The following is a 22364-nucleotide window of genomic DNA, read 5'->3' as shown; positions in this document are numbered from 1 at the left end:
TCTCGGTGTATTTACTCCCATTTACGTTTTTGATGTTTGACTTGTAAACTCGTGGCCGAGTGGATAAGGCGTCTGACTCGAAATCAGATTCCCTGTGGGAGCGTAGGTTCGAATCCTACCGGCTGCGTGCGATTTAAGTCTTCCGAAGTAAGAGTGATTTCAGGTGTGCAGCAGGGGACTGTCATGGGCCCGTTGGTATTCACAGTATACAAAAATGGCCTTGTGGATAACGTTGGAAGTTCACTGAGGCTTTTTGAGGATGATGCTGTGGTGTATCGAGAGGTTGTAGCAATGGAAAATTGTACTGAAATGCAGGATGTTCTGCAGCGAATTGACCCATAGTACAGGGAATGGCAATTGAATCTCAATGTAGAGAAGTGTAAAGTGCCGCGAATACATAGAAAGAAAGATCTACGCAAACGCCACTGCTCGCGGTCGTTAAGTGAAGGCTGTCGGATACTGAGTTGTTCGTTGGGAGAGGTGACGCCTGAAATTTTGTATTCTCGGTACACTCTTACCACTGTGGATCGCGCACTATTTAATTCCCAAGCCATTTCCGAAATGGGATGCCCTATAAGTCTCGCTCCAACTACCATTCCGCGTTCAGAGTCTGTTAATTCCCGTTGTGGGGCCATTGTCACGTCGGATACATTTTCGCATCACGCGACTACAAATGACAGCTCCGTCAATGCACTCCCCATTTATACCTTGCCTCCGTCCGGATATGTTTATATCTCTATACCATGACTTTTGTCATCTCGGTGTATTTACTCCCATTTCCGTTTTTGATGTTTGACTTGTAAATTCGTGGCCGCGTGGCTAAGGCGTCTGACTCGAAATCAGATTCCCTGTGGGAGCGTAGGTTCCAATCCTACCGGCTGCGTGCGATTTAAGTCTGCCGAAGTAAGAGTGATTTCAGGTGTGCCGCAGGGGAGTGCCGTGGGCCCGTTGCTATTCACAGTATACAAAAATGACCTTGTGGATTACATTGGAAGTTCACTGAGGCTTTTTGAGGATGATGCTGTGGTGTATCGAGAGGTTGTAGCAATGGAAAATTGTACTGAAATGCAGGAGGTTCTGCAGCGAATTGACGCATAGCACAGGGAATGGCAATTGAATCTCAATGTAGAGAAGTGTAATGTACTGCGAATACATAGAAAGAAAGATCCTATATCATTTAGCTACAATATAGCAGGTCAGCAACTGGAAGCAGTTAATTCCATAAATTATCTGGGAGTAGGCATTAGGAGTGATTTAAAATGGAATGACCATATGAAATTAATAGTCGGTAAAGCAGATGCCAGACTGTGATTCATTGGAAGAATCCTAAGGAAATGCAATCCGAAAACAAAGGAAGCAGGTTACAGTACAATTGTTCGCTCACTGCTTGAATACTCCTCACCATTATGGGAACCGTAACAGATAGCGTTGATAGAAGAGATAGAGAAGAACCAACAGAGAGCAGCGCGCTTCGTTGCAGGATCGTTTAGTAATCGCGAAAGCGTTGCGGAGATGATAAACTCGAGTGGAAGACTCTGCAAGAGAGACGCTCAGTAGCTCGGTACGGGCTTTTGCTGAAGTTTCGAGAACATACCTTCACCGAGGAGTCAAGCAGATTGTTGCTCCCTCCTACGTATAACTCGCGAAGAGACCATGAGGATAAAATCAGGAAGATTAGAGCCGACACAGAGGCATACCGACAATCTTTCTTTCCACGAACAATACCAGTCTAGAATAGAAGGGAGAACCGATAGAGGTACTCAAGGTACCCTCCGCCACACACCGTCAGGTGGCTTGGTGTATGGATGTAGATGTAGACAATGACGACACACTCCTAAGAGAGAGTTCTTATCTTTACATAAGATCTAGTATTACATAACACACTTCTGTTAAATCAATAAGAAAAATCCCTGAACGTTCCAGAAACGCAAGGGTAAGTAATATAAATTTTGCTTCTGGCACAATACGAATCACAACTTTGTTTTGTAACTCCACGTTTACACCCACTTCACCACACTGACGACGTACAAATTTTGATTTTCTCTTATTTCATAAATCACCTGATACTTTTAAATGCTAATAACTGCAATGATATGTAATTGCAAAAATTGTACCATTACAGACGGATTTTCGATATATCCTCTATATGCTGGCATTTTGAAACAGCGTTTATTCATAGCACATCAGTTACAATGTGAAGCACATGTGAGCTTGATGCGGTCCAATACGGTGTCTTGTAGGTTCTTCAGCTGAAGTATACGTGTGGAAGGAGTGCATCATATTACCTCTCGTGAAATATTCAAGGTGCTTCAGCTGCCCCCGCTTACGGGTTTTATGTAACCCGCAATCCCTTCAAATGCCACTAGCAAATTTTCATGTCTGTAACTCTCTATGCACGAACTATTACTCTAACAGAAAAAATGAATAGGACATTTTGCAGCAGATTTAATGGAGTGAAAATTTGTACTGGCCTCGCTGGGTAGCCACGTGGTCTTAGGTGCCTTGCCATGGTTCGCGCAGCTCCCCCCGGTGGAGGTTTCGAGTCCTCCCTCAGGTATGAGAGCGTGTGTTGTCCTTAGCGTAAGTTAGTTTATCTTAGATAAAGTAGTGTGTAAGACTCGGGATCGATGACCTCAGCAGTTTGGCCCCATAGGAACTTCCCACATATTTCCAATTTTTTTGTACTGGGACATGTTCTCACTGCATTCCACAATATTCAAGAAAAACGCGTTTGAAGATCACTTTTGTATGTTTTTATTGAATAATTTGACATCCTGCGAAATTGTATCCTAGTACAGAATTTAATTACATCAAATTACCTACAAAAACGTGCTGCTCGTATTTACTGTAGACTAATAGTTTGTGCGTAGCTAGCTAGAGAATACGAAAATTTGTACGTAGTACTTGAAGGCGTTGCGGGTTGCATAAAACCCCTACGTAAGGGCAGCTGAATCACAGTGTACGTAAATAAAGACACGTCGGTGTGGAAATCTGAGCGGACGCAGCGGGTGGAGAGGGACACTTCCGGCAACAGGAAGAGGAGGACGCTGGGCAGCTGGAGGCTTAGCGGAAGGACGAGTGAGCAACGGGACAGCGCAGGGGCCGTCCAGTTGGAAGCACAACAGCATAGGGACAGGGGTAGCGGCGCGGGCGGAAGCGTGCCCGTCGGTTTGGTCGCTGGTGCCTGCACATTACCTGTTCCGTGTATTGTGTGTCCTGCACTTGACTCCCAAAGTGTAACATTCACCAGCTTCACTGAAGTTCAATTAAATTGTCTGAATGTCCCATCGGGCAGTGCAAATGGAACTTTATGTACCTTAATTCACTTACTATAGTGCACTTGTGGTGTTGTGTTTATTTTCTGTTGAAATGACTGAAGTCGTCGCTTCCATTTGTTTTTCGAGTTTAAATAATGTTTTATTGGCTGAAATTTTGCCTCTGCGTATGCCTTATTCTTTTTGTGGTATCCTTATACAGTTTCTTGAGTACAGGCATTTGAGGATACTTTCTTTTTAGGACATAATACAGGGTGTTTATAAATGAATATCGGGGTTTTAACGCTTTAGTATATTTATTACATTAAACTTATAGTTATAAATGATATGCGAAATGAAAGAGCAAATCAAACAGCTTTACCAAGAACTTTATAAATTTTCAATGTGAGCACCATTTGTCACACGGCACACATAAAGGCTATAGCCGAGCGCTGGATAGGCCGCAAGCGGCCCAATGACAGGGCTTGCTTTGCATGGCCTCCACGTTCACCCGACCTAACGCCATGCGATTTTTTCCTTTGGGGCTTCATCAAGGATCGTGTGTACGTACCTCCCTCAATTAAGAAACCGGATTGAAGCAGCTGTTGTTACAATCACTGAAGACACACTAACGAACGTATGGGAAGAACTCGGCTATAGACTTGATGTGTGCCATGTGACAAATGGTGCTCACATTGAACATTTATAAGGCTCTTGAGTTGCTCTTTCATTTGACATATCTTTTATAACTGTACGTTTAATATAATAAATATTATAAAGCGTTAAAACCCAGATATTCATTTATAAACGCCCTGTATATTCCTATGTAACAAGTTACGACGCTCTGAATACTATCTTTATTTCAACTGTAGGCCTGTTTCGGTTACAAAGTCATCGTCAGGTTACCCTTAATAGAGCTAATGTACAAAAAGAAGCAAGCGGGCAACGGACAAAAAAAAAAGGAGCAAATAATCCCAACAAATACTGGTCCAAAAACCGTTTTCCCAATACGACATATGTGAATGCAGACATACCAATGTTATAACACTGTTAATGTCTAACAATACGTTTGTATTGACACATTACAAGTTAGGTGTAAATTACAAAGTAATAAACTGCCACTGTTTGATTTTATCATCACTTCTCTTGCCTAAGTATTGGTAAACAGCGGTTCGGAAACAAGTATATTGGTCATCGCGCGCCAATACCATGGTTTCCCAGGTTCAGCAACTTGAACTTGTTGAACATTTTTTTGCGTGGAGATATTTAAAAGCTTTGGTGCGCACCGCCGCCATTGATAGTGTCGTTGAACTCAAAAAAAAAAAATGTCTCTGAGCACTATGGGACTCAACTGCTGTGGTCATCAGTCCCCTAGAACTTAGAACTACTTAAACCTAACTAACCTAAGGACATCACACACATCCATGCCCGAGGCAGGATTCGAACCTGCGACCGTAGCAGTCGCACGGTTCCGGACTGCGCGCCTAGAACCGCGAGACCACCGCGGCCGGCGTTGAACTCTGAGAACGACAATGAATGGTTGTCAGTGCATTCAGAACATCCTGGTATTCTTGAATTTGTACAAGCCCTGCCTTGACACGTACGGTGGTTATGTGGAACACTTGTTTCAGTGTCTTTCTCATAAGGTGCATATTTCCAGTTTGGATCCTTCGGAACTCTGTTATATAGTGTTGAAGTAGTGAGTGACTTTCCTTTGTGCCTATAAGATTCAAATACCCTATATATGTGGGCCATGTTTTTACAAGGTCCATTCGGTTGCGGAATTAAAACCACAATGAAAGTTCGACGATGCTTTGTGCAGATGTGCTGCGCAATGTCTTTAGAGTGTCCGTCGATCGCGTCACGTCGCACTTCTGAAATCTGTGTGCACAGTGGGCAGGTAAAGATGCTTGGAACGATATTGTCTCGTGATAGGTATGCAGTGCGTGGTGTCATTCGATTTCTTCGCGCCGAGGGGTTCCGCCTGATTTCATACAATCCACGTAACGTAACTATCACGAGTGACAGCAAAGTGTCAGCAATGGCGCAGTAACTTTGAAGCAGGAGGTACAAACACAAGTACAGGTACAGACGCCGCGCTGTTAGCGAAGGTGCGAGCATGTGGAATAAGTTCACAGTAATGTGAGTGGCTCGAAGACTTCTTAAGTAATAGAACCCATTACGTTGCCCTCGACGACAAGAGTCCATCAGAGACAAGGGTATCGTTCATCGTTCAAAAATGGTTCAAATGACTCTAAGCACTGTGGGACTTCACATCTGAGGTCATCTGTCCGCTAGACTTAGACCTGCACTACTAGCCATTAAAATTGCTACACCAAGAAGAAATGCAGGTGATAAACGGGTATTCATTGGATAAATATATTATACTAGAACTAACATGTGATTACATTTTCACGCAATTTGGGTGCATAGATCCTGAGGAATCAGTACCCAGAACACCCACCTGTGGCCGTAATAACGGCCTTGATACGCCTGGGCATTGAGTCAAACAGAGCTTGGATGGCGTGTACAGGGGCAGCTGCTAATGCAACTTCAACACGTTACCGCAGTTCATCAAGAGTAGTGACTGGCGTATTGTGACGAGCCAGTTGCTCGGCCACCATTGACCAGACGTTTCCAGTTGGTGAGAGATCTGGAGAACGTGCTGGCAAAGGCAGCAGACGATCATGTTCTGCAACCAGAAAGGCCCGTACAGGAACTGCAACATACGGTAGTGCATTATCCTGCTGAAATGTAGAGTTTCGCAGGGATCGAGTGAAGGGTAGAGCCACGGGACGTATCACATTTGAAATGTAACGTCCACTGTTCAAAGTGTCGTCAATGCGAACAAGAGGTGACCGAGACGTGTAACCAATGGCACCCCATACCATCAAGCCGGGTGATACGCCAGTATGGCGATGACGAGTACACGCTTCCAATTTGCCTTCACCGCGATGTCGCCAGACTCGGATGCGACCATCATGATGCTGTAAACAGAACCTGGATTCATCCGAAAAAAAAATGACGTTTTGCCATTCGTGCGACCAGGTTCGTCGTTGAGTACACCATCGCAGCCGCTCCTCTCTGTGATGCAGCGTCAAGGATAACCACAGCCATGGTATCCGAGCCGATAGTCCATGCTGCTGCAAACGTCGTCGAACTGTTCGTGCAGATGGTTGTTGTCTTGCAAACGTCCCCATCTGTCGGCTCAGGGATCGAGACGTGGCTGCACGATCCGTTACAGCCATGCAGATAAGTTGCCTGTTATCTCGACTGCTAGTGATTCGAGGCCGTTGGGATACAGCACGGCGTTCCGTATTAACCTCCTGAACCCACCGATTCCATATTCTGCTAACAGTCATTAGATCTCAACCAACGCGAGCTGCACTGTCGCGATACGATAAACCACAATCGCGATAGGCTACAATCCGACCTTTATCAAAGTCGGAAACTTGGTGGTACGCATTTCTCCTCCTGACACGAGGCATCACAACAACGTTTCACCAGGCAACGCCGGTCAACTGCTGTTTGTGTATGAGAAATCGGTTGGAAACTTTCCTCATGTCAGCACGTTGTAAGTGTCGCCACCGACGCCAACGTTGTGTGAATGCTCTGAAAAGCTAATCGTTTGCATATCACAGCATCTTCTTCCTGTCGGTTAAATTTCGCGTCTGTAGTACTTTATCTACGTGGTGTAGCAATTTTAATGGCCAGTAGTGTAATTAAACCTAACTAACCTAAAGACATCACACACATCCTATGCCCGAGGCAGGATTCGAACCTGCGACAGTAGCAGCAGCGCAGTTCCAAAGTGAACCGCCTAGGATCACTTGGCCACAGCAGCCGGCAAGGGTATCGTAAGGAGCGCCCCAGGGAAGTGAGATAGGACCGCTGTTGTTCTCTCTATATATAAACGGTTTGGCGGACAGGGTGAGCAGCAACCTGCGTTTGTTGCTGATGGTGCTGTGGTGTACGGTAATGTGTCGAAGTTAATGACTGTAGGAAGATACAAGACGACTTACACAAAATTTCCAGTTGGTGTGACAAACGGCAGCTAGCTCTAAATGTGGAAAAATATAAGTCTGCGCGGATAAGCAGGAAGAACAAACCTGTAATGTTCGGATACAGTATTACCGCTGTCCTGCGTGACTCAGCCAAGTCGTTTAAATATCTGGTCGTAACGTTACAAAGCGATCTGAAATGTAACGAGCATGTGAGAACCGTGGTAGGACAGGCACATGGTCGACTTTGGGTTGTTGGGAGAGAATTTTACGAAAGAGTGGTTCACCTGTAAAGGAGACCGCGTATAGGAGGCTGTTGCGACCTATTCTTCAGTACTGCTCGAGTATTTTGGACCCGTTCCAGGTCGGGTTGAAGGAAGGTATCGAAGCAGTTCAGAAGCGGGCTGCTAGATTTGCTACAGGCAGGTTTGAACAACACGTAAGTGTTACGGAGATGCTTCGGGAACTCAAATAGGAATCGCTGCGGGGAAGGCGATGTTCTTTTCGAGGAACGTTAGTGAGAAAATTTAGAGAACAGGCATTTGAAGCGGACTGCCAAACGATTCCGCTTTGCCCAACATACATTGCGCGTAAGGACCACGAAAATAAGATACGAGAAATTAGTGCCCATACGGAGGCATATAGACAAAAGTTTTTCCATCGCTCTATTTACGACTGGAACAGGAAAGGAAGTTACTAGTATTGCTACAGGGTACCCTCCGACACTCACCGTACAGTGCCTGATGTAGATGATGCAAGTGGTCAGGGATGGAAGGAAAGGTCAGCCGGTGATCTTCTTCAGCGAGACAGTTTGACAAAATCGTCTACGTAGGGCAGTTCAGAACAAGCGAAGGGGAATGTTGTCCTCAGGCATTGTCTTCTTTCATGGCAGTGCTCGACCGTACACTGCAGCTGCAACAACGACACTCCTGCAGCGTTTTCGATGGGAAGTGTTTGATCACCTTCCGTACACGCCAGACGTGGCTCAATCTGATTTTCATCTCTTCGCTCATATGACTCGCTGGCTATGAGAACATCATTCTGGCACAGATACGGAGCTGTAGACCAACATTGAGGATTGGCGAAAAACACAGAATATATAATGACAGAAATTGCTTCAGCCGTTACAGACTATAAATCGAATGAGTCGGCGCAGATTCTTTCTGAAGCAAGTAATTTACGCACGTTGCGACAGTAGGGGCTGTGCCGCAGTCTGCTTAGCACATCCATCGAGGAGGAACTCCAATCGGACAAGGGCTACTCTACTACTTTGGCATTCTGTTTTCACCCACACACCCTCCCCTATTGGTTATTACCTCCACACTATTGGATTGACATCCATTTGCGAGGTATGTTTAAAATTTGAAGTCTCTAGCTCAACAGAATGTTAGCTTAAAATCAATTGCAAAATTTGTACCGAACAGGCACGAGAATGCGACTTAATAAAAACGCGTTACAAAGTTTACATTTAACGAGACACTGCAGAACCGTAAGACGTGATATTCCACCACAGATCCATTACATTATAAACAAAAGTACTGTTTTGTAGCAGATTGTACTGATAAAATACAGAAGAAAAACTCATCTCATCTTACAGTACTAGTAATTGTGTGAGAAGTTCTTTCTGGCACTCGGATTTACAAAAATTAGTAGTTTGCAACTTTCTCATAATACAGTGCTACTTAATTACATTATCAGCCCTGCTAGCAATCTCAAGGTGGATACTTCCTGACAGATTAAATCTGTGTGCTGTACCAGGACTTGTATTCAGAATGATGCCTTTCAGAGACAATAATCTTACCGACTGAATGATCCAGCCAAGACTCAAGACCCGCCTTCCATTCTGCCAGTGCCAGTCACCTAATTTCAGAATTTTACAAAAGTGAGTCCAAGGTCTTGGATTCGATTCTCAACAGTACTCTGCAGCGCTGTCTCCTCTGCGGAGGGAAATATTTATTAGTTTCCTCAGGATTATTTCTGTAGGTTTCGAATCTTTGCAACTTAATCAAGGGTTTATATTACTGTCAGAAATGTGGCTATATTGATATGAGGAGAGTATGAAAGGGATTAGAGCAGTTGTTGAAAGCAGAGACTGTAATTGTTGTAGCAAGTGATGGAGGTAACGCTGGCTCGGTAGCCACTGTGTGGTCGACGAGTGTACGGCGTCCAGAAGCGGTCGGATTGCGCCTCCACACAGACAGGCTGGGACGCGCTTCAGGGGAAGGAAGGCGCGCGCGATAAGACCTGGTTGACAGCGCAGCGGCCGAGCGGGCTACCTGCGAGTCTGACGCCTACACGTCTCTCTCTCTCTCTCTCTTTCTCTCTCTCTCTCTCTCTCTCTCTCTCTCTCTCTCCCTCCCTCCCCCCTCATCCCACCCAACCCGTGCCCCACTCTTCTCAATGGCACTGGCACTCCACCAGAGTTGGACAACAAAGCAGGCGCGCGCAGCTGAATGGCCAGTGCTCTTCCTCGCGGAGCATGTTCGCTTTGCATTATCACTCAGAAAGCGACATTTAACCAACTTAGGGAACGAACTACTACTGCGCAGTCGACGTCCCGCTATCTAGCAGCCAGTTGCATCAAGCTAGAGCCCAGCTGCAGGGCCAGTACGAGTTCTGCACACGTTGAGTGGCACGTGTCAAGGAAGCCTCGTTCTGTATGATAAGATTCCGTTGCAGGAAGCCTCAATCTACACGATTAGTTTTTGTTGAGTATCGTTTTCCTGGAGAGCGTAGCAGCGACTGAAGGAGGATTCTCACTTGAACTTCCTCAGTTGTTGGTTGGCAATCTACTTTTATACCACATTCCTCATTTATGAGCTTCACGCGCACGTGCTTGAAATGATTAAAAACTTTTCCTCTGTGAAATAATTTACTTTGAAAGCGAATATTTGAGGTTAGGCTTTACCGTGACTGTTATCGACATTAAATGAAACAACACGTTTACTGTTATCAGTCATTGTTTATTTATCTCCACGACGTGTTTCAAAGGTTTAAACCTCCATCGTCAGGTGGATTTACACTTGTTAGTGTGACATGTGTGTTAATCACATTATCAGTTCTGCTAACAATCTCATTTTTTGGAGGAACCTGGGGCACTGTGACACACACACACACACACACACACACACACACACACACACACGTCATTCTAACAAATGTAAATCCACCTGATGATGGAGGTCTAAACCTTTGAAAGGTGTCGTGGAGATAAATAAACAGTGACTGGTAACAGTAAAATTATTGTTTCATTTAATAAAATATTTAAATCAATGTATCATTTCCATTGTCTCACATTACACCCGTGACGTATGAGCGTATTGACGATGCAGATTTGAAGAAAAGTCTAGATTTAATTTTTATTTTCGACAAAACTTGAAATGAGAACTTGCAAAAATCAAAATGTAACGAGAAATCTAAAGTATCCAAATAAGATTATAGAAACTAAGTAATAATGCAGTATGCGGTAATACGATACAAATCTGTGAGGAGTAGAGGATGACTAGCCCACAAGATTTGTTACATACGTAAATACGCTATTTGATCAAAACTATCCAGACACCTGGCTGAAAATGACAAACAAAGTCGTGGCGCACCTATAGTCTTGATGACAGCTTCCACTCCCGCAGGAATACGTTTAATCAAGTGCTGGAAGGTTTCTTGGGAAATGGCGGCCCATTCTCCACGAAGTGATGCACTGAGGAGAGATCTCGATGTCGGTCGGTGAGGCCTGGTACGAAGTCGGAGTTCCAAGACATCACTAACGTATTCTATAGGATTCAGGTCAGGACTCTGTGCAGGACAGTCCATTACAGGAATGTTACTGCCGTGTAACCACTCCGCCACAGTCCGTGCATTATGAACAGGTGCTCGATCGCGTTGAAAGATGCAGTCGCCATTCCAGAATTGCACTTCAACAATGGGGAGCACGAAGGTGCTTAAAACATGGTTGTAGGCATGTGCTGTGATAGTGCCACGCAAAACAACAAAGGATGCAAGCCCCCTCCATGAAAAACACGATCACACCATAACACCACAGCCTCCGAATTTTACTGTTGGGACTACACACGCTGGCAGATGACGTTCACCAGGCATTCGCCATACCCACATCCTGCCATCGGATCGCCTCATGGTGTACCGTGCTTCGTCACTCCATACAACGTATTTCCAGTATTAATCGTCCACAAAGCGTACCCAAAGCGGGGCTTCGTTTGGCATTTACCGACGTGATGTGTGTCTTATGAGCAGCCGCTCGACCATGAAATCCAAGTTTTCTCACCTCCCGCCTAACTGTTATAGTACTTGCAGTGGATCCTGATACAGTTTGGAATTCCTGTGTGATGTCTGCCGATTACACATTACGACCCACTTCAACTGTCGACGGTCTTTGTAAGTCTGTAAGTCAACAGACAAGGTTGGTCTGTAAGCTTTTGTGCTGTACGTGTCCCTTCACGTTTCCACTTCAATGTCAGATCGGAAACAGCGGACCTAGGGATGTTTAGGAGTGTAGAAATCTCGCGTAAGACGTATGACACAAGTGACACCCAATCACCTGACCCCGTTTAAAGTCCGTGTTCCGTGGAGCGCCCCATTCTGGTCTCTCACGATATCTAATGCATACCGAGGTAGCTGATATGGAGTACCTGGCAGTAGGTGGTCGCACAATGCACGTAATATGAAAAAGGTCTGTTTTTGGGATGTCCAGACACTTTTGATCACATAGTGTAGATATATACATAAATGAGCTAAAACTGAATCAGAGATACCTGATAAGTACTGGATGATTCCATTTCGTCTGTGACTTTTAATATGGTTCATGGCATCGATTCCACGAGACACCGAAAGCACAGCATTTTAGGCTTTGAATGCTTAAGTACCGTCGAAAACTCTAGAATGCTGGTCTGACGTAGGTCTTCAAATTAGGCACACGTATCACTTGCAAACAGGTAAAAAAAATTACTGACATTAAGACCCCTTTAGCACCCCTGCGGCTGAGGGTGGGGGTGAAAAGAAGTGATATAAAAACATATCTCAGTGAATCCGTCGAGTAACTTCATCCAAATTTGGTATATACGTGACTCATTTTACGACATTCTTATAAACTCTCTCTCTTATCTGTCTTTCTGTTCGGTACTAATTTTGCATTTGATTTTAAACTGACTTTCCGACAAGCTAGCGACCTGAAACTTTCAACATAGCTCAGAACTGGACGACAATGTGATATTAACTCACTTTGTTGCCTGGTGTGTGCCAGAGGGTATTTTGTGTACCGCTGCCATTTCCTCCCTTCTCGTGTTCCAGTCACTAATGGTTCGCAAGAAGAGCGGTTGTTGATAAGCTTCCGTGTGTGCTAAAATCCCTCTAATTTTTTCCCGTTGTCATCTTTTCGTCAGATGTACGCGAGAAAAAGGAACGCTTTAGTTGATTCAAGTAAATAAAAACAGAAATAAAACTGAAATTTACCACATGTATCTCTTGTACTATCATCAGGCTGCTTGAAATCGATTGAAAACGATCACACGTACAAGCCTAAAAATCATAAAATAATTATTTAGCTCAAAATAAATTTTTAATATACATATTTCTAAAACCAACTAAAAAGTTTAAAATAATTTCTCTAGGCCCCGTATGAGTCCTTATCATCTGCAGATAGTTCCGAAAATTCTTGATTCAGAATTTTTGATAGCTATGAAAATAGTTGTAAGATTTATAACGAGAAAGTGGGATGCATGCAATACACAATTGATGCATGAATAGTTCACCTAACCACTACGACTTTCGTTACAAAACATACAAGTATTTTGACAGCTATTAAAAAATCACATCCACAGATTTTCAGAACTTCCTGTATGGGTTTAGGAATCCTTATGGGGCCAGCCGAAATTATTTTATACTTCTTAGTCCGATATAAAAACGTGTTACATCAAAAATTTATTTTTGTCTAAATAATTATTGTCTTTAGTTCTGTAAACAGAGAGTTCAGAAGACAAAAATTTTAACAAAGGTTCTAAAGTTTTTATGCCCAGCAGCATGTGGTCTTCGGAAAAATTTTCGTTATTTATGAGTCACCATACATGTTTATCCTTACCCTCCACACTCAGTGCACCTCACGCTCGTCGTCTGCTGATTCTTGTATCCCGAGCATTCCATTTTTTCCCTGTATTTTCTTTACTGCATCGCAGTTCAGGTGTGGATACGCCTTTCACGGCTGAGCAGACTAATTCTGGAATGAAACTTGCGGCTACACAGGCTGCACATAGCAGAGGGTGGAGGGCGTGTCTGAGCCTGGCGAAGTTTGCTTCTCTGACGTTTCTCATTTTCCAGTTTTCTACGTCGCTGCACAGAATGTAAAATAGCAGCTGAAGTACTTTTGCGCCCCGGAGAGAACGACTTTGTGCCGTGGTGCTTCAGTTAGCCGAGTCAGTGTTTAGACTCTTTAGGTTCTTCGCGAAGTGATCCTTAGAGCGCTTCAGAAGCACATCACGGCCTCTTCTGTCTCTACTCATTTCAATGAAAAAAATGTTTCGGGGGGGTCTGCGTTCCTCATCCGATGAACATGCCCAAGACATCTCAGTTGATGACCAATGACGGAAACCTCTATACCGTAAATCTGCGGCATCTCACGAACAGGTGCGTTTCATGTGAAGGCATCTCATTTGATGTTCACATGTATCTAAGCTTGCGCTGGTTGAAGCGGTGTCGTTTCTAAAGCCCACGGCGATACAGCGTCCAGGTTTCGCAAACACAGAGCAGGGTAAAAACAACTGCTCGATACACCATTAGTTTGGTGCATAGTGTCACATATTTATTCATGAAGACTCGATTCGTGAGATGTCCAAAAGTAACATGGGTTGTATAAATTCTCTTCTCGAAGCTCTTTTCCGATGAGCTGTCAGTTGATAATATACTTCAACATACAGGGTGGTCCACTGATCGTGACCGGGCCAAATATCTCACGAAATAAGCGTCAAACGAAAAAACTACGAAGAACGAAACTTGTCTAGCTTGAAGGGGGAAAGCAGACGGCGCTATGGTTGGCCCTCTAGATGGCGCTGCCATAGGTCAAACGGATATCAAATGCGTTTTTTTAAATAGGAACCTCCATTTTTATTACATATTCGTGTAATGCGTAAAGAAATAGGAATGTTTTATGTGGACCACTTTTTTCGCTTTGTGTTAGATGGCGATGTAATAGTCACAAACATAGGGCTCACAATTTTAGACGAAAAGTTTGTAACAGGTAGATTTTTTAAAATGAAAATAGAGAACGTAGGTACGTTTGAACATTTTATTTCGATTGTTCCAATGTGATATATATGTACTTTTGTGAATTTATCATTTCTGAGAACGCATGTTGTTACAGCGTGATTACCTGTAAATACCACATTAATGCAGTAAACGCTCAAAATAATGTCCGTCAACCTCAATGCATTTGGCAATACGTGTAACGACATTCATCTCAACAGCGAGTAGTTCGCCTTCCGTAATGTTCGCACATGCATTGACAACACGCTGACGCATGTTGTCAGGCGCTGTCGGTGTATCACGACAGCAAATATCCTTCAACTTTCCCCACAGAAAGAAATCCGGGGACGACAGATCCGGTGAACGTGCGGGTCATGGTATGGTGCTTCGACGACCAATCCACCTGTCATGAAATTCTATTCAGTACCGCTTCAACCGCACGCGAGCTATGTGCCGGACATCCATCATGTTGGAAGTGCGTCGCCATTCTGTCGTGCAGTGAAACATCTTGTAGTAACACCGGTAGAACATTACGTAGGAAATCAGCATAAATTGCACCATTTAGATTGCCATCGATAAAATGGGGGCCAATTATCCTTCCTCCCATAATGCCGCGCCACACATTAGCCCGCCAAGGTCGCTGATGTTCCACTTGTCGCAGCCATCGTGGATTTTCCTTTGCCCAATAGCGCATGTTTTGCCGGTTTGCGTTACTGCTGTTGGTGAATGACGCTTCGTCGCTAAATAGAACGCGTGCAAAAAACCTGTCATCGTCCCGTAATTTCTCAAAGTCGTCGCCATGTAATTCCTGGTGCATAGAATTATGGTACGGGTGCAATCGATGTTGATGTAGTATTCTCAACAACTACTTTTTGAGATTCCCGATCCTCGCACGATTTGCCTGCTACTGATGTGCGTATTAGCCGCGACAGCAGCTAAAACACCTACTAGGCATCATCATCTGTTGCCGGTCATCGTTGACGTTTCACATGTGGCTGAACACTTCCTGTTTCCTTAAATAACGCAACTATCCGGGGAACGGTACGGACACTTGTATGATGTCGTCCAGGATACCGATCAGCTTGCAAAGCACACGCTCGTTGGGCATTTTGATCGCAATAGTCATACATCAACATGATATCGACCTTTTCCGCAATTGGTAAACGGTCCATTTTAACACAGGTAATGCATCACGAAGCAAATACCGTCCGCACTGACGGAATTTTACGTGATACCACGTGCTTATACGTTAGTGACTATTACAGCACCATCTATCGCAAAGCGAAAAAAGTGGTCCAACTAAAACATTCATATTTCCTTACGTACTACACGAATATGTAATAAAAAATGGGGGTTCCTACTTTTTAAAAAAAAATGCAGTTGATATCCGTTTGACATGTGGCAGCGCCATCTAGCGGGCCAACCATAGCGCCATCTGGTTTCCCCCTTCAAGCTATACGAGTTTCGTTCTTTGTAGTATTTTCGTTTGACGCTTATTTCGTGACATATTTGGCCCGGTCGCTATCAATGGACCACCCTGTATATCTATTTAAATAAGAATTAATTAACATCTAGTATGAATATTCCAAGTATACTGTGTGAGACGCAGAATTGACCACCACATAAGAATATCATTTAATCATGACGAAACAAATCGATCAGGATACGGTGTCGTCACTATATCAACTCCCCAGCCCTAGCAGGAGCAGGTGTCTACAATCATAGTCTTTCGTGCAGTTCAAAGTGAGGTGACGCAGTAAGAAGAACCTGGACTAGGAGGCCTACAGTTCAAGTCGCCGTCCGGCTATCAGTATTAAGACCTTCTGTGATCACTCTAAACCAGTCAATACGAACAGTAATGAATTAAAGAGTGTCCCATTCCTGCAAGACCAGAACTTATGGTTATTGTTTAATCCCAAAACACATTTCAGCACAGTTGTAGCATCTTCAGAGATTTTTTTCTTTCAATGTTATGTGTGGCAGCCCATAGGAATCAGCCCCACGTGAAAGTTAATATAGCGTGTCACTATTTGTGTAGCTGATCCATACGGAGCTTTACTAGGCGTTTATTTGCGTGTCAAACATGTTGTTGTTATTGTCTTTATGTTTAAAATGAAGTTTTCTTGTATTCATTGCTTCATCAGGCACTGATATGCTACGAGCACTCTACCGTGAACGCCTTGGCTGAAGCTGAACATCTGTGCGGATGATGATATTTTCCCTTTGCTGCAGAGTGTACGCTCATGTGAAACTTCTTGTCAGATTAAAAGTGAGTACCAGACCATGACACGAACTCGTCACGTTTACCTTTTGCAGGCAAGCACTCTACCAACTGAGCTTCCCAAACACTATTGAACTATTGGATGGCGTGACCGGAAAACTTTTCGTGTATCACCAACCAAATAAATCATAAAATACTCAATATGGCGTAAATATGCAGAAGTTGGAGTGCCTGTTAGTTTCAAATTATAGTCAACTTTCCCACAGCTGGCGCCATCACCCAGGACTACCAACAGGCGCGTGGCTGGGCCGAACTGTCCCTCAACTGAAAGACTAACCGACCATCGGCTTGTCCATTCCCAGTAAAGCTGACTTTCAGGAACCTTTTCGCTCCGAAAAAGCACATAGTTGTGCGGCATCTGAGGTAAGAAAACTACCGAGAGACGCCATCTGGGTCTCAGTTCGTTGCTGTTTTCGGTAGGTATTGCTTCGTGGCTAGGACTAGTGTGGTAGTTAGAGACTTTTTCGTGACTTATAAATTGGTTTCCACCATCTTGGAAGCAACCATACACAGTGTGCTGGTGGTATTAAAACTGTCGAGACAGGTCGTGAGTCGTGCTTGGGTAGCTTAGCTGGTAGAGTTCGACTCCCGGTGCAGCAAACAGTTGTAATCTACTAAAAACTATCATATCAGCGCACACTCCACTGCAGAGAGAATATTTCATTCTGCACACATCCATGAGCCTGTCTCTAAGCTACGTCTCCACAATCTCCTTTCTTCTAGGAGTGGTACTCCAGCAAGTTTCGCAGGAGAACTTCTGTAAAGTTTGGGAGGCTGTAGATCAGCCACTGGCGGAATCTGAGGATTGATCATTAATAGTGTTTTGGTAGCTCAGTTGGCAGAGCACATGTCTGTGAAACGCAAAAGGTGCTGAGTTCGTGTCACGGTCTGCTACACACTTTTAATCTGCCGGGAAGTTTCAAATCAGAGCACACTCCGCTGCAGAGTGAAAATATCATCATCCGCATTGTCGTTCAGCTTAAGCCAAGAAGTTCACAGTAGAACGGTCGTAGCACATCAGTCCGTTATGAAGCTGCAGTTTCGTGATATGCACCGCGAGGAATACTGCAGCGGTAATCTTCATCACGCTGCCTCTGTCTGCGCCTCGCAATTCGTGACTATTCATTTCTCATTGCTTTCGTTTTTGATTCTAGATTCTCGATGTCCTTCTCTGATTTTCTGATCAACAATCTGTCTAGGGACTGAACGAGTGACCATTATTTCTAAATGGTTTCTATTTTTTTTCCCTGTACATTTGGCTTCGCCCAGAGCAAGCCTGCAGATTGTTGTATAATCCAAAATTGTGGGCTGGGAACTCCTACGTTAATAATACATCAGATTTAATTGCGATTACCTGTCTGTTACTGGTCTGTAGTCTCCTCCAGCTCCCTTCATTCATCAATTTATTCACCCCGGCAGTTCAGTTGCCTGCACTAAGTGTAGAGAGCCAATACCTCCACGGTGCAGGAAAGAGAAGATTATGACGTGAGATTAATTTAATCAGACAGTAGCGGAATCAGTGAAAGGTAGAACTCCTTCATTTCTTGCAATCCGGTTCCACCAAGTTCTGAAAATCTACAATACACCTAGAACCTCAACAAATACATTTGACGTTTCTTAGCATAGCTGCGCATACTGCTACATTAAAATCTCCCATCGCGTTTTTCTGTCTGTATATGAAGTCTAAGACGGCCGTCGTGACCGAGCGGTTCTAGGCGCTTCAGTCTGGAACCGCGATACCGCAACGGTCGCAGGTTCGAATCCTGTGTCAGGCGCGGATGTGTGTGATGTCCTTAGGTTAGTTAGGTTTAACTAGTTCTAAGTTCTAGAGGACTGATGACCTCAGATATTTAGTCCCATAGTGCTCAGAGCCATTTGAACCCTTTTTGTCAAGTCTAGTCTCAGGAACAATAATAGGGAATTTGACAGAGTTGTAACTAATAGACAGGCTTACTCACCAGTAAGTTTTGCGTAAGCGAGGTGTGTGAGTAAATTAATGAGACTGATTTTTTATCTACCAAAGTTTTTAATTTTTTCAAATTACATGTCCCGCGTCAAAGTAGTTCCCTACGGAAGTGTCGCTGTTCACAATCTTGGTAAAAGCGCTGAAAGGATTCAACTGCTAGTTCCTTCAACATGTCGATCACATTCTTTCGAACGTTCTCCAGTTTCCCAAAATGACGTCCTTCTATGGCTTCTTCAGTTTTGGAAAAGATAACAGTCACAACGACTCACATGAATAGTGGGCCTGTGGAACAACAGACATTCCATTTGAGATAAAAAAATTCCGTGATGGAAGTGGCCGTGTGACATGGAGCGTTGTCGCGTCGCAGCATCCACTTCTCTGCAGTGTCCGGTCTCAATCAATTCACCACTTTCCTGAGCCTTTCAAGGACATCTTTGTAAAACACTTGGTTGTCAGTTTGTCGTGGAGGAACAAATTCTTCATGCTTGACACCCATACTGCCAAAAATGCAAATCGCTTCTATCTTTTCCACTTTCTCTGTACTAAGAAATCCGGCATTTGTCTCCTATGGTCACACGACTGAATCATTCATAGTCATTGGCAGTCCTCTCAAGAAGATCAAGGCACACGTTTCTTCGATTGTCCTTCTGCTCACTTGCGATGTTTATCGGCATCATTTCGGCGCAAACCTTTCACATCCTCAAATCTTTGGTCAAAATTTGATATAGAGTCAAAGTGTTCGAGTTTAATAAGTCTCACATCATCTTGATTGATAAACGTCGGTCTGAGCGAAGTTCATCTTCTCATCCTTCCAAGAATGGTTTGAGCCAGCGAAAATCTTGTGCTCTTGATAAGGAATGTTCCCCATTGGCGTGTTTAAACGTTTCAAAGATCACACTCCCAGATTCCCCAAATTTAACTCAAAATTTGATCGCATAACGTTACTCTAAATCCCGCTGTTCCATTTTCCTAACACGCAAGAAGAACACAGCTTCAGTGATGCCGCTCTCCCAATTCGCATAATGGCTGTACGGAGCTGAAACTCAGATTGAACATCTGGATGGGATGAACACGCCGGTATACACAAGTAGAACAAACAGCGTTGCTAGCTCACTCACAGTGTTGTCAATCCACTCACCTCGCATAATTTATTATCGCTACAACACTCACGTTTTTGCTTTTCAGAGCATTAACACATGGTTGGCGCCGGTGGCAACACCTACAACGTGCTGACATGAGGAAAGTTCCCAACCGATTTCTCATACACAAACAGCAGTTGACCAGCGTTGCCTGGTGAAACGTTGTTGTGAAACCTCGTGTAAGGCGGAGAAGTACGTACCATCGATTTTCCGACTTTGATAAAGGTCGAATTATAGCCTATCGCGATTGCGGTTTATCGAATCGCGACATTGCTGGACACGTTTGTCGAGGTCCAATGACTCTTAGCAGAATATGGAATCGGTGAGTTCAGAAGGGTAATACGGAATGCTGTGTTGGATCCCAACGGCCTCGTATCACTAGCAGTCAAGATGACAGGCATCTTATCCATATGGCTGTAACGGATCGTGCAGCCACGTCTCGATCCCTGAGTCAACAGATAGGGAAGTTTGCAAGACAATAAACATCTGCACGAACAGTTCGACGACGTTTGCAGCACCATGCACCATCAGCTCGGAGACCATGGCTGCGGTTATCCTTGACGCTGCATCACAGACAGGAGTGCCTGCGATGGTGTACTCAACGACGAACTTGGTTGCACGAATGGTAAAACGTCATTTTTTCGGATGTATCCAGGTTCTGTTTACAGCATCATGATGGTCGCATACGTGTTTGGCGACATCGCCGTGAACGCACATTGGAAGCGTGTATTCGTCATCACCATACTGGCGTATCACCCGGTGTGATGGTATGGGATGCCATTGGTTACACGTCTCGGTCACCTCTTGTTCGCATTGACGGCACTTTTGACGTTACATTTCAGATGTGTTACGACCCGTGGCTCTACCCTTCATTCGATCCCTGCGAAACCCTACATTTCAGCAGGATAATGCACGACCGCATGTTGCAGGTCCTGTACGGGCCTTTCTGGATACAGAAAATGTTCGACTGCTGCCCTGGCCAGCACATTCTCCAGATCTCTCACCAATTGAAAACGTCTGGTCAATGGTGGCCGAGCAACTGGCTCATCAGAATACGCCAGTCACTACTTTGGTATCGTGTTGAAGCTGCATGGGCAACTCTACCTGTACACGCCATCCAAGCTCTGTTTGACTCAATGCCCAGTCGTATCAAGGCCGTTATTACGGCCAGAGGTGGTTGTTCTGGGTACTGATTTCTCAGGATCTATGCACCCTAACTGCGTGAAAATGTAATGACATATCAGTTCTAGTATAATATATTTGTCCAATGAATACCCGTTTATCATCTGCATTTCTTCTTGGTGTAGCAATTTTAAAGGCCAGTAGTGTAGCTTTTAAAAATATATGACAAAGTCAGAGTTCGTGGCTTTAAAAAATTGAAATACACAGCATTAATGAGTGAGAATAAACTGCATAACTCGCGACCCATTATTCTCATACACTGACAAAAGCACAAGCAAACAGGATGATCAGGAAAACATTTCACTGCATCATACAAGTGTAACGAGTTCACGAGCTATATATGAGGTCCTCTTTCATAAATGTTACGTGTTTCCATTTTTATGTAGTTCTTGCGTACAGCTATGAAAGCTGACAATGTCAGGTAAGTTTTCAAACTGCGACTCGAGTTTCGATTATGGCATGTGCTAAAGTGCTTCGAATAAGTTTAATATGGTTGCGTGCATATGAATTTTATTTTATGTATTCATGCATTAATATGTTGTAGTGTTGCAGAACCAGTTGTATCAATCTCAGAATAAATTGTACACCGTATCCCTTACAAATATTCCAAGAAAATATTGTCGTTTTGCAGTGAATAGATTTCGGAGAACATCGGACAGGTTATATCGCGATGGTGAGTAAACTGTATAACACAGTGCCATGTAATCTGGATCGAATATCTAGAGCGTGAATCGGGAAGAAAATGTGGCGTAAACTCTGGTAAAGGCTTAAAGGCTGCTTATCGTATCTTTGCATCTCCGCCATCAAAGCCCGTCCTCACGTTCACGACGACGAAAGCTGTTGCATAACCTCTGGGATGTTCTCTTCCCAGAAGACTGTGGCAGAGAAAGAAAAAAAAAGCCCTGGCGCCTTGCAACTATGGCCCAGCCCGAGAGAAGCGAGAGAGCAGGGAAAAGGCGTACTCTCCGTACCCTGTACCCACTTATCTCGTCAGAGAGTGAATACCGTTAAGTGCTGGGGTGTGGTGGATTTTGATTAGTAGTCAGTCGTCCGCCTGATTCAAAGAGGTTGTAAACTCATTCAGAGACAACCTAAATTCGATAAGGGTAAAATATCCTAATCATACGTTGGTAGTAGGAGGTAGCTATAATGTCTCAAGTATCAACAGTGGAAGCTGCTCATATGTTACCGGCTATTAAATCAAAGATGCTTTTATAGATGTAAAGCACAATATTGCGAATTTTGTACTGCATTAATTTATTGTGTTAACCGATTTGCGGCTTACAGGGCAATCTT

The 22364-nt window shown here is 44.0% G+C and overlaps 1 protein-coding gene and 1 non-coding gene across 2 annotated transcripts in view; one reads left to right on the top strand and one right to left on the bottom strand.

Moving 5' to 3' along the window:
- Positions 1-22364, bottom strand: part of LOC126355884 (serine/threonine-protein phosphatase rdgC) — a 1775952-nt gene that overhangs the window by 1654830 nt on the left and 98758 nt on the right. The gene's annotated exons all lie outside the window — the stretch shown is intronic.
- Trnas-cga (transfer RNA serine (anticodon CGA)) lies at positions 44-127 on the top strand. Its single transcript has one exon. It is a non-coding gene; the product is annotated as a tRNA-Ser (tRNA).

The sequence above is a fragment of the Schistocerca gregaria genome, chromosome 3, assembly GCF_023897955.1.
Source record: "Schistocerca gregaria isolate iqSchGreg1 chromosome 3, iqSchGreg1.2, whole genome shotgun sequence".
Classification (NCBI taxonomy): domain Eukaryota; kingdom Metazoa; phylum Arthropoda; class Insecta; order Orthoptera; family Acrididae; genus Schistocerca; species Schistocerca gregaria.
Note: the sequence above shows the minus strand (reverse complement) of the source record. Positions and strands in the feature narration are given on the sequence as shown.